Here is a 13,569-nt window from a genome sequence, read left to right on the forward strand (position 1 = left end):
GCTTTTCAGAGAGACCTGAGAGAGTCATCAGGCAGCAAATTTCTTCCATTTGAAGTTTGCAATAAAGCTTGAATTTCCTCTTCTCTTTTGGTGCGCTGAGCGAGCTCAGAGAGCGGGGCGGGCAGACCAGTCTCAAGCAGCTTCAAGCTACCCGAGTACAGAGGGGTGTTGAAATTTGTTCCTTCTCTCAAAAAGCAAAGGACTCTCTGAAGTTGTTACACAAGATCATAGATTCAGGGAGAATGTGCCATGATCTACCCATGTTGTGTAATTAGTGCACTGCATCGAGACAAACTTTATATGTCTTTTATGTTTAGTATCTTGGATCTGAATGTTAAACTGGGTTTTTAGGATGCAAGTCCTGATTCTTCTTCTGTTGGAAATTAGTTACCATGGCTTGAAGGCCCATCTCCCTGATCCTGAAAACACCCTGTGCCTGCAGCAGTTGTGCCCAAGCTGAGGTCCTGTGGTTGCTGGAGTCACATCAGCTGTATATTCCCCGTCCCTCTAGGCTGCTTGTCCAGGCACTTTTTAGAATCACTGGAGGGAAAAAAACATCTCTATGACATGAACCATCTCCTCCGAAGGTCAGGAACCTCCTGTTCCTCTGCACCAGCTGAGAGGGGTGTCCAGTTGAGGTGTTGGAGCGAGTCCAGAGGAGGGAGACCAAGCTGGTGAAGGGTCTGGAGGGTCTGAGCTACGAGGAACGGCTGAGGGAGCTGGGGGTGTTTAGCCTGGAGAAGAGGAGGCTCTGAGGTGACCTTATTGCAGTCTACAACTACCTGAAGGGAGGTTGTAGTGGAGTGGGAGTCGGCCTCTTCTCCCAGGCAACTAGTGATAGGACAAGAGGACATAGCCTCAAGCTTGGCCAGGGGAGGTTCAGGTTGGACATCAGGAAGCATTTCTTCTCAGCAAGGGTCATTAGGCATTGGAATGGGCTGTCCAGGGAGGTGGTGGAGTCACCATCTCTGGAGGTGTTTAAGAAAAGCCTGGCCATGGCACTTAGTGCCCTGGTCTAGTTGCCATGGTGGTGTCAGGGCAATGGTTGGACTCGATGATCCCAGAGGGCTCTTCCAACCTCATTGATTCTGTGATTCTGTGTGACCAGCCACCCACCCTCTGTGGGCTCTCTCTGGAGGTCAGCACGAGCAGCCCCGGGCTGCCTAAGGATGTTGGAGCAGTCGCCATTTCAGCTCAAAATCCCTCCCGTCAGCTGCTTGAAAAAGGATGGTGGGAAAAGAAACCAACAAACAAGAAATTCAGAATATGTAGAGCAGAACTATCTAAAAGGGAAAGATCCCTCATCTGAGTAGGGATTTTATTCTTGTTCAACCACCTTGGCCCCAGCTTTTGAGGTTTTGCTTTTGGGGTTGCTGGCATCCTGGCAGCTCCCTGAACCCTGCTGTTGTTTAGGCAAATCGACATTATTATCAGCTTCACTGCTACCAGCAGAGAGGGCATGGGTTTAATGGATGAGCTGCAGAGCACCTCAGGGACCCTGCTCTGCACAAGTCCTGGATATCAGGGTAGACCCTCCATACACATCTGTGCTGGGAATAAAGGAAACAATTCGATTCAGCCCTCCAGTGTTTTTCAGTAAAATTTGGTTTTGTAGGAAAAAAAGTTGGCCTGCTGTTGTGTGGATACTTTTTTTTTTTCTCTTTTGGACTTAGTTGAGTGGCATCTCGTTGGCAAGGATTTCATTGGGCCAGCAAATGTGGTGGGAGCACAGCGAGCACCCCAGTGACTGATGGCTCTGCTGCTTTCAAAATGTAATCAGGCCTTTGGCTGACATCATTCAGAGCCTGCATGGAGGTATTTTCACAGCCACCGACTTCTCCAGATCTTTGGAATTTAATCCAAAAGGTGGCTCTGAGGGAAACCAGAGAACAGTCTTTTTCCTCAAATGAGTAAATGCAGTTCAATTTACTGTTCATCATACTTTGGACCCAAGACCGTGGAAACCTATTCTAAGGCAATTATTTTGCCGAGACTGGGGCAATCTGAGTGGCTTTCTGTGATTTATTACCATGCCAAAGCAAGGCACATAACTGAAAATTAGTACTAAAATGGTTTTTTGTTATACTCTGTCTCACACTGCTCCATGTGCCTTGCTTGTTTGTACCGTTACGCCAATTTACGCTGTATGGTTGTGTTAAGGTGCTGAAGGTAACGCTTTGGGTTATGACTTCAGTGCTTTCCCCAGTCTTTTAAGGTTAAAACCAACTTATTTAGTAAATATATTCTTTGACACGTGGAGTTGAAACTGCTCTCAGGAAAGAGCAGCAGCTGTATTCTGGTCCCAAGTCTCATCAGGACACAGAATCACAGAATCAATGAGGTTGGAAGAGCCCTCTGGGATCATCGAGTCCAACCATTGCCCTGACACCACCATGTCAACTAGACCAGGGCACTAAGTGCCATGTCCAGGCTTTTCTTAAACCCCTCCAGAGATGGTGACTCCACCACCTCCCTGGGCAGCCCCTTCCAATGGCTAATGACCCTTGCTGAGAAGAAATTCTTCCTAATGTCCAACCTGACCCTCCCCTGGCGCAGCTTGAGGCTGTGTCCTCTTGTCCTATCGCTGGTTGCCTGGGAGAAGAGGCCGACTCCCACTGCGCTACAACCTCCCTTCAGGTAGTTGTACACTGCACTAAGGTCACCTCTGAGCCTCCTCTTCTCCAGGCTAAACACCCCCAGCTCCCTCAGCCGTTCCTCGTAGGTCAGACCCTCCAGACCCTTCACCAGCTTGGTCGCTCTCCTCTGGACTTGCTCCAACACCTCAACATCTCTCTTGAAGTGTGGGGCCCAGAACTGGACACAGGATTCAAGGTGCGGCCTCACCAGTGCCGAGTACAGAGGGACCATCACTTCCCCAGACCGGCTGGCCACACTATTCCTAACAGAGGCCAGGATGCCACTGATGACAGACGAAGTTAAAGTGCTGGGGAACTGAAAACGTGTAGAAGAAAAATGACAAAGTGGTTAAAAAGGAGGCTTAGATTACACGGAGAATGTGAATACAGAAAAGAAATGGGTCACTTCTTAGACACACACATGGAGAAAAAAGCCAAATAAATAACCCAGTGGCAGGCATCTGGTGATAGTGGAGAGCTTTGCTTTTGAGTGGAATAATGGGAGTTGCTGTAGCTCATTTTTAGTTGGTTTTATTTCCAGGTTTTCATGTAGTAGCAGTGTGCTGCAATGCTCACGTTGCAGGGGCTGCAGAGGAGCATTGGTATGCTAAGAGAAAGGTTCTCAGTACAGTATTAAAAGCAGCCTGGATGAAAAGATTTATACTGGCCCCAGAGTTTGCAAAACCCGTTTTTACTACATTTGTATTGTGAGGCAGATCTGAGAAGATGCAAGCAAAATAAATCACATGTGGAAAAGGGGGTTGATTTATATCAGGTGGGCCAATCCGAGGCACATTTAACCTGCCACTGTCTTAAAAATAAATAAGAGCATACAAGTAAAATTGTATTTGTGGGAAAGCAAAGTTGAGTTCATGCTACTCGCAGCTTCACTATCTATTTTATTCAGTGGTTGCTAGTGCACATCATATCCAGAGAGCAAGAGAAAGTACATTTCAGGCAGCGTGTCATTAAAACCCTGCCAAGGCTGGAAGCAAATAGGAAAAAAAAAATAGATGCACAAAATGTGAATGGCACAGAAGCCTCCATGCAGGTGGAGGAAGGATTTGAGGGCTGGAGAAGGAGGCTGGGTAAGCGCAGGGAAGGTCCCCGTCCCCGGAGACGCTGCTGCTGGCCGTGGGGGCTCCTCAAGGGACAGACCTGGAGCCCTCCCTGGGTCGCATCCTGGCTCCTGCCAGCCCAGGCCACCCCAGGGACACCTTTTTCACAGCAACTTGGGTCTCTTCAAGGCAGGGGGGGTTAAACTCTGTGTTTTCTAGGTTCCCAGTGTGCAGAAGATTGATGAAGCAAGCCCTTGCGTTGCTGTCACAAGGGCTGGGGTTGTTTAGCAATAGGGAGCTATTTCAGATTAAGATTACCCATAATTGAGGTTCCCTGACAAATCTTAGCATCACACTTCATCTTTGGCACCTTATAACTTTGGCAAGCTTTAACCACCTGCGCTGGGATTTCACAGAATCAACCAGGCTGGAAGAGCCCTCTGGGATCATCGAGTCCAACCGTTGTCCTGACACCACCATGGCAACTAGACCAGGGCACTAAGTGCCATGTCCAGTCTTTTCTTAAACCCCTCCAGAGATGGTGACTCCACCACCTCCCTGGGCAGCCCCTTCCAATGGCTAATGACCCTTGCTGAGAAGAAATGCTTCCTAATGGCCAACCTGAACCTCCCCTGGCGAAGCTATGGTTTGCTATGCTGGTGGCTGTCTCAGGCTGAATTGTTCATAAAATTTGCTGTCCAAAGAGGTTTTCTTAAGTAAGAGAAACAATATTTTGTTCCCTCTGTGTTAAATTCTTGCAGGTGTTCAATCAGCATGTCTAAAAGGGCCACACATCCTTGCATGATTCCTCACGCAGGTTACATCATGAAATCTGTCTGTCCGTCGTTGTGGTGCTGGCTTGACAACGCTGTGTATAAATTGTGAGATACTATTTGAATTAATAATCATAACACTGAGTAGTAGTAAACAAAGCTACTAACAGCATTATGTTGATATAGTTACTTTTACCAGCTGATTTCTGATCCCACCATGGAGCGAAGACAGTTTTGAATATTGTTCTTGTGTTTTGTTTTGTGGAATTTTTTCACCGTAAAATATTGCATTAATTAACGAGTCAATCTTTATTTACTTACCCAGTCTTGCGTCACGCTTTCAGTGCTTCTGGCCAAGAGCAACGTCAAGCCAATCAACTCATAATTATGTAGGTTATAATTGTTAGCTACCAGCATGACCACAGCTTTCCCTTTGGAGCTTCACTGGTGTTACTGAATTAACAACAGAGCAGAGCACACCATGAGCGAGCCTGGGGGCATGCACGTACCCGCCCGTGTCTGCGGGCTGGCTGGGGGTGTTTGCTCAGACTGCTTGAGGGTCTCCCATCCCCTCCCTTCTTTTCCCCCACACCTTGGGAAATTTGAATCTGAAGAGCTGGACACTGAATCATCCCCTCTGTATGATCCCAGCATCCATCCCAGGCAGGAGCTGCGTGATTCCTCCTGTAGCCTTGCGGGAAAGAAAGATGTTGAGGTGTTGGAGCGAGTCCAGAGGAGGGCGACCAAGGTGGTGAAGGGTCTGGAGGGTCTGACCTACGAGGAATGGCTGAGGGAGCTGGGGGTGTTTAGCCTGGAGAAGAGGAGGCTCAGAGGTGACCTTAGTGCAGTCTACAACTGCCTGAAGGGAGGTTGTAGCGCAGTGGGAGTCGGCCTCTTCTCCCAGGCAACTAGCGATAGGACAAGAGGACACAGCCTCAAGCTTGGCCAGGGGAGGTTCAGGTTGGACATTAGGAAGCATTTCTTCTCAGCAAGGGTCATTAGCCATTGGAAGGGGCTGCCCAGGGAGGTGGTGGAGTCCCCATCTCTGGAGGGGTTTAAGAAAAGCCTGGACATGGCACTTAGTGCCCTGGTCTAGTTGCCATGGTGGTGTCAGGGCAATGGTTGGACTCGATGATCCCAGAGGGCTCTTCCAACCTCATTGATTGATTGATTGATTGATTGATTGAAGAATACAGGACAGCAGCACCTGAGTACCTGACAGTGCAAGTCAGCTATTTTAAAAGAGGTTTGTGCATACATTATTGGTATATTTGTGTGGACATTGTTTGACCTCATGTGAGTTTTTTTTCCCTACTCTGGAATCAGCGTGAGCCATGTGGGGAGAACAGAGCAGAGAAGGGAGAGCACAAGACAGGTGACAGCGGGGAGGCAAAAGGATGATCCCCTGCAGGTCCCCTCCCCTCTTCATCCTTCCATCTCTCCCATTGTTCTAGTACTAAATTTGGCTTAAGCTGGAGGGAAAGGATATAAAGAGCCTAACAAATACTCTAAGGGAGAAAATGGCTAAATTGAATTTCCTCATAACGTGGGAGGACACTGGTGAAGACCTGCTCTACGCTGCCCTCCAGCAGCAGCCCCTGGGGCACCCAGCTGCAAAGACAAGCCCTGCTCTGCGTTAAGATGATAAAATGGCAAAACCCAAACTCAGTAGGAAAAAAAAAAGCCAAAATAAACAAACAAGAATTATAACACTGAAGAGAGGATCTCTAGATTAAAAATTAATGGCACTTGGCTAACGGGCACTAGCACATTGCTGCAGGGCTCCCACATACCTGTGCAGGGACTTGCTCGAACAAAGAGGACGCAGAGGATGGATGCAAGAAGACATTGGGGTCATATCACAGTATTAGAGAAGCAGATAGCATAAACAGGGAAGATTTTGATTTAAAAAAACCTAAATCCACCAGCCCTTAAGCCCTCTGGTGCTGACTCTACGTGACAAATTTTGAATTCACCAAAGTCGATCAGTTTTCTTCAGACTTCCGTCGAACCAGGGTTTTACCCTGCCAACAATATCGACAGTAAACTGTTTGGAGGAAAAATGTCACATATTATAAGAAAAAGATAAATATTTAAAAGAAGAAAGCAAATATAATTCCTTAATTCCCACTGAGGGAAATGTGTATAAGAGAAACAGAAGCCTATCTACCAAGGAGAATATTTGATTTATTCTAAGAAAATAAAACGTCTGTATTTTCAGCACAGCACTTGCCTTTCCCATATAAACTTCCTAAGACCAACAGCTGTCCCTAACCTGTCCCAGTAACACGCCTGTGACTGTCATTTACCATTCTGCTCTGATTTTTAAGATGAAAAGGACACTACCAATTGAACTGCCCACATTTATGTCCCAGCCAAATGGGCTTTCGTGTTGCTAATATAGAAACACTTCACAGTGTAGAATGGAGAGAGGAAAAAGGAAAAATATTTTTTCCAGATTTCATTTTTCATTGGCACTTTGTGTTAATTGACCCAGGACAGCCAGCTATGCAGTCAGTGTCCCTGTGTATTTATTGAGGGCATCAGCAGGAGAGAGAAAAACACAGCTTTAAGCCTCAAAAATATAACTGGAAATATTCCTGTTAATGAGGGAGAGTGAGGGACAGGCCTCAGGATATGAAATTATTGTAATCTGATTCTTGAGCCTGATTAGATTTTGAGTAGGTGCCTGCCTTCCAGTCACCACCAGGCAGCAGGCAGCGATTCGAGGGGCTGAGTATCTACCTCATCTACCTCGAGATTAGCCATGACATTTCCCTGAGCTGTTGAGATACTTCTGGTAGTTTGGCCCTGGGTCATTCAGCGATGCGTTCCCATCTGTCAGCAGGCCCTCAGATCCTTGGCTTTAATGGCCAGCTTTCTGATGGCCGCAGTGCAAGGCTGAGGCTGAGGTCCGGTTCCCTTTGCTCTTCATCTCCTCTTGGGTAGAGTTATTGAGAACTTCGGATTGAATTTTCATCTCCTTACTGCTGATTTACAGCCTGAACAAGGATGTTGTCGCAGTGATAGTCTGTTTTGGAAAATGGCTTTAAACCATGCAGAAGTGGAGAACACTGCATTTTTTTTCCTTTTTTTCCTTTTTTCCTTTTTTTTTTTTTTAACAACTCAATGCTAGCAAGACCAGCTGTCTGATTTTTGTGGTTGTCAGCCAGTGCAGAGCCCATTGACATTTCTTCTCAGAAAGAGTCATTAGCCATTGGAAGGGGCTGCCCAGGGAGGTGGTGGAGTCACCATCTCTGGAGGGGTTTAAGAAAAGCCTGGACATGGCACTTAGTGCCCTGGTCTAGTTGCCATGGTGGTGTCAGGGCAATGGTTGGACTCGATGATCCCAGAGGGCTCTTCCAACCTCATTGATTCTGTGATTCTGTGACTTCAGTGGGATGTGTGAGTGCTTGGCAGCACAGAGAGGTGAAGCCATCCAGCAACGCCAGCTGGTCCAGCCCAGCTCTTCCTCCCAAGTGGGACTCCCTGGAAGAAACTGGTATGACACTGGTTTGGAGATACCCACGTGCTCTTTTGTGGCTCTTGTGAGATGGCTGAGGTGTAAGGATCCACTGTAGGGATTGTGTCACTGCCCAGGTCTTGTGTTCAGCTGAGGATCCCACTGAAATGATCATGTTTGATTATCAGCCTGGATTTGGATGTGTGGTCATGATGCAGTTCATCCCTTGACCAAAATCTGCTGTTGTTTGTTCTGTTTCATTATTAGCTGTGGGGTAGCATCTGCTTTCTGTTAAGCATTTCACACTTGCACAAGAAGAAATATTCACTGTCCTGAAAAACTTGAAATATTAACAAAAGAGAAACTTTATTTTTTTACTAAGTCAAACAAATCCTTATGTGGCACACAACAGAAATGGCTTTTTAACAGAATGGGAAAGAAATGCAGACCTTCAAAGATGAAGTCAGAGAGGTTAAACCCAGTAAAATGGAGTATGTTCTTTGAAAAATTGCCGAGTTCAAAGAAAACCTAATCAAACATCAAAACAGCTTCCTTAGTGCAGTAAAACATGTTTTTATTCCTCAACTGCAGAATTCATGTTTGTGCTGATCTAAATAATTTATATGAATCCAGAAATGAAGTCCCATTAAATCTTTTAAAACAAGGTTGTTTTTGCCCTCAATCAATTTTGTGGCCAGTAAGAATATATGTGTGCTCTGGGAAGAGCCCTCTGGATGCGGGAATGGTTCTTTCTGGAGCAGAGGATTGGATGAGTGACATAGTTATTTGTAAAATCAACCTGAAACACAGAAAAAGATTGAGGATAAAAATAAATAAAATAATGAGCTAGAGCCAGGGCAACCAAGAGGTTCGTGCCCTCATTTTAGGAAGGACGTGGCCGAGGAGCGCATCCCCTGTGGGAAGTGCAACAGCGGTAGAGGGAGCTTGAGCGTGCCCTGATGTGTCTCTCTCTAGAAGTTCAAGTACCATCTACAAAGGAGAAAGCAAAATCAGCAGGAGAGGCTGAAAATTTCTTCACCCTCATCCTACGTTCTCCCCAAAGCCGACTCAACACAAATCATAGTGTAGGTATTAACGTGTTACAGAGCTCAGATAGAGAAAGGGTTCTGCTGGAAAAGGGGGAGCAGCAGCATCTTTCCCCATCATCAACACTTCCCTCTTTTCCGTGTTGAATGTCTTGGATCTTGTCCTTTGGATCTTGTCTTCGACACTGCATTGTTTCAGGATTCAGTTTTTAAGAGCAAAAACAGAGGGAAATATCAATTTTTGGTTTATTTCCATCAAAATTTGCCTTTTACTTTTAGTCATAGTTAGAATCAACAGTAAGTTATTCACTTAGTCCTTATAATTAACTTTGTGCATCTCTCTTCAATATGCCAGTTTCTTTATTGCATCTTTTATTATGGTTCACCTCCACTGTTGGCTTCTGTTTGGTGGTATCGGGGTGGGTTCCTCGTCCCCAAGACTGGCAGCACTATGCTGGTGTACAGATTTCTAGAGGCAGCTCCCAGTGCTGCTCAGCTGAGGGATATTTTAGATTTACCAAAACTTGTTCAAACTGTTAACAGCTGCATTGAGGCAGGATGGGAGGGGTGTCCCCATTCTGTCTGACAGCAGGGTCTGAGCAGCCTTGAAGTCTGTTGGCTTTTGGTCCCAGCTCAATTCCTTACAGAATCATGCCAAAAAGAAGCAAAATTGTTTAAATGATCTGAACTAAACTTTTTTTTTTAAATACCAAAAACTGGTGTAAAGATACTGGGTGTTATACCCCAGTATAACAAAATCATGTAAGACAATTCCAAGCCTCTGGCAGTTTATAATCAATCAATGTATGAGATTATCTCAATATAAGAGAATGTTTTTGGCACTGAGAAACTACTGACAAACCACCTTCAGACCTTAGTGTGTCCTAGTGTAGACAAGTCATAAGACATAATCCATGAACTATTAATAAGACTGTTTTCTGACCAAAACCTGGTGTATGTCCTTTCCTAAACCATATTCAATTTGTTTTTTACACTTAAAAATTGAGAATTAGTTAAAAAAATGCACTTAAGTATGACTATATGGCAGAGTTGGAGATTCATGACCTAAAATCCCATTTGAAACCACACTTCACCTTTGGATAATGTACTTTGCTTGAATAGTGCAGCCAAACTCATGAGCATTGCTACAACCCTGATGTTTCAGTGAAATAACAGTCAGTTTAAATTAATTAAACTCCTCTGAGACCTTTTGTCCCCACTGTATCGTTCCCTTGTTTGCTGTAGTAAGACTCAAGACCGCTTTGACAGTTGTGTTTTATTGAATCATGAGCTCTGATCTCAGGGATACGCTCCTGCCCATCATCTGGAGCACTAAACAACTCTACCCCTTCTCTGGTTGCTTGTGTTTGATGAGCAAAATAATCTGTGTAAATTATCCAACAAGCTTTGGCATTAGCAAGGGCAGCCAATGACTGAAGACATTATTCAGTGATGTGACTCCTGTCTTGTAGACTGTTTTGAGTAGTTACTGGATACGGCTGCTTTACTGGCAGAGTCTTTGAGCATAGCTGAACCTCTGAAGAGTCGGAAGCCATCAATTTGGGTTTAAATTGTCTGTGCATACAGACATTTTAAGTAGCATGCTTTTTTTTTCTGCCTGGTCCTTAAGTTGCACAACCATTTTGAGAAATCATCAGCTTGTGACGATTATCCTCAACTTTGAGCATAAACTGGTTGGTTTTTTTTTTTTTTGGAGCCCCGTTCCCTGAGCGCAGGACTTCAGATGCCAAGCCCAGGCTTTCACTTGCTCACAGGTGAAATCCAGGGGTTTAGGTGAAGAAAAAACTAGTATACGAGGATCTAGGCGTCTTGAGGGCAAGCTGGCATCTAGCCACAGACCAAAAGCCTGACATATGCAGAGATCTTCTTGAAGCCTGTTCAGGGACAGAGAAACAACGTGTTTAAATATAAGTAAGGTTCATTCCCCTAAAAGAGATGCAATATTCACAGAGGGGGTTTGAAAGGATGAAGATCTTTGCCTGGGACTGCAACTTTAGATAGGGAGCACCTGGTCCTCGTGCCTTCCTCCTTACTCTCTTGGGGACCAAGCTGCTGCCCAAGCGCTACACCCTTCAGCATCAGCAAGGATAGTTCTCCTTGTGCTGTCCCTCTGCTAAAGCTGGCATTCAGTGCCATCTCGCTCCTGTGTGCCACATCTACAGACCTGGCTGGTGGGAGGCAGGACTCCTTTGCCTGCCCTCAGAGTTTCTTGGATGGACCCTTTGACCTCACTTCACTGCAGGCGAGCCTTGTGAACACGCACCATGCTCGGTGTTGGTATAAAATAACGTCGGCGTTTTATGTTGTCTTGCAAAGTCACCTCTGTTCCATTTTGCCCCAAAACTGAGGATAATTTTGTGTGGAAGGACAATGCAAAATGAAATGAAGAAACACTAGTACAATTACATTTGATTCTGCATTAATTATATGGTGTAATATGTCTGCTGTAATAGTTATGTCCAGCCAGTTAGACTCTGGGTCTCAGAAAGTCCTGATGTATTGACTGAAAATTTGTGGGGGAGACACTTACATGTTTCATTTGCCACCTGTTCTGTGAAGTCCCTAATCCAACATTGCCTTTGGGTTTTGCTGCTTCTCACTCGGGTTCATCTGGTAGGGCTTGGCTCTGTGTTAATCTCCAGGTTGAGCTGTACCTTATAATTCACTTTCTAGCTAACTCGTCCTACCATTTTTCAATAGTACGATGAAAACCAGTTCCTGCCAAGACTTTCCTTATACAATGTTTAAAAATGGAGAAAATTTGTTGAAATTGTGTGTTTTAAAACCATGTTAGCAGCTTGCAGTCCCATTTCTGAAATCAGTTTTGTTAATACCCCGTCTGTCAGTTGCATTTCTCATAACTTGTGGGCAGAACTTTATATAAGGTGGTTCAAACCTCACGTGATTTGAAATCAATGACTTTGGGAGTATTCTTGCCTTCTGAGCCCACGTTGTCTTCTTGTCTTGGACATTGGGTTTGCTCTTTCTTGCCTGGCTGGCCAGTGGCTTGCCAAGGTAGAGGAGCATTACACAGCACATACCTTGTCTGCTCCCCAACGTGCTGGAGACCTCTTGGCCTTTCAGGTAGGGTTTGGAGATGAAGCCCAGCGCTTTGTTGGTGTGGTTTTATTCTGTAGTGTAAACCTAGCTTGGTAGTGCTGTCTGTGGGATCTGAAATGTCCCAGTCACTCTGCGGGACATGTGGATGCTTTGCAAGTCGGGTGGCATTGGGAATATCAATGTATTGATTGATGGTGGTGGAAAGTTCTCATGGGGAAGTTGAGGGAAGAAATGACCATGTGTTTCACGGTGCTGATAGCTCTGTGTGTTGTTTGCCCTTTTCTCAGTACAAATATGTTTCACTGGCCAAGTCCTTCCAGCCTGGTGGAAAAAGCTCTTGGGTTTGGTGAGGAACTGTGAGGTTGAGATAGGACCTAGAGAGCACGTGTGGAGCTGAGGCTCCTTTAGCACCCATGGACTGTTAGATTTAAATATGGAGAGAGCTGGTAGAGCGAGTGATTCGAATTACTGTTAGAATTAATTTATTTCTTTATGAAGACACCCATACTAACTACCTGTAAATACTTGCTGTCTGCAGCACTGTTTCTCTAAGGAAGATTTGATTACAAGCCGACTATAAGTTATTAGCTATAAGTTATTAGCATTCCAGTAAGTCTAAATTAATATTACAGGCTATAAACTGACTATATAAATTACAATCTCTCATGTAAAGCTTGATGATGGTTGCAGCGACATTTACATCTTTCCCAAGGACAGGAGAAAATTTCTTACTGTGTCACTGATTACAATAGTCTTGTACCCCAATTTCATGCCTCAAGTCATGTGTTATTTTATTCCACCCCCACACCCCACCTGGTGTCTTTGGTCTGAAACTTGAAGTGTGTTCTCAGGCCTTAGGAATAAGAAGTTAGGCCCTAGCTTAGTTAAATGTTAACTAGTTAATGCTTACCTTAATTCAGAAACACATGCAGACATGTCAGAATAAGTAATTAATCTCACTCGTTTAAATATTTCTCAAGTTTGCCAATCTAGGGACAGTCATGGATGGCTGGGAACTGTGGGAAGTGGAAAAAATAGTCAAAGATCGTACGTCACCTATATCCTAACCTATGTGGTCTTAAAATTCCTACTGAAGTATCACCACCATTTAAAAAAAATTATTTTTCATTCATCTCCTAGGCACGGAAGGTATTTGATTTTAATTAAAGACCTCAGAGATTATAACAGTGCTACTGAGCCCAGAGCACCTCCTAAAAATGTACACCAGGAAAGACCATTTCCAAAGCTCGCGGAGTATCGATGTTGTAGTGTTTCCTGCTGAACTGGCTCCTGCTGCTGGAGAATCTGAATTAAGAGGAGCTTTGCCAGCCCCCTCGGAAGCAGATTGCTGCCTTACCCCACACGCTTGACCAGGGCAATTTAAACTGTGGGCGGTCAAATATGAAAGGCAGTTCTTACTGTGTTAACGGGTTTTTTTCACCAGTCTCCTGGTCCAAAGCCCAGTAAAGGCAGTGGACTCGGAGCCAGAGACTGCCTTCTTGACAATTAATT

General features: G+C 45.0%; 1 protein-coding gene across 2 annotated transcripts in view; it reads left to right on the top strand.

The window, feature by feature from the left end:
• The window catches only part of MDGA2 (MAM domain containing glycosylphosphatidylinositol anchor 2), a 320,069-nt gene that overhangs the window by 248,137 nt on the left and 58,363 nt on the right, over positions 1 to 13,569 (top strand). The gene's annotated exons all lie outside the window — the stretch shown is intronic.

The sequence above is a fragment of the Nyctibius grandis genome, chromosome 20 (assembly GCF_013368605.1).
Source record: "Nyctibius grandis isolate bNycGra1 chromosome 20, bNycGra1.pri, whole genome shotgun sequence".
Lineage (NCBI taxonomy): Eukaryota > Metazoa > Chordata > Aves > Nyctibiiformes > Nyctibiidae > Nyctibius > Nyctibius grandis.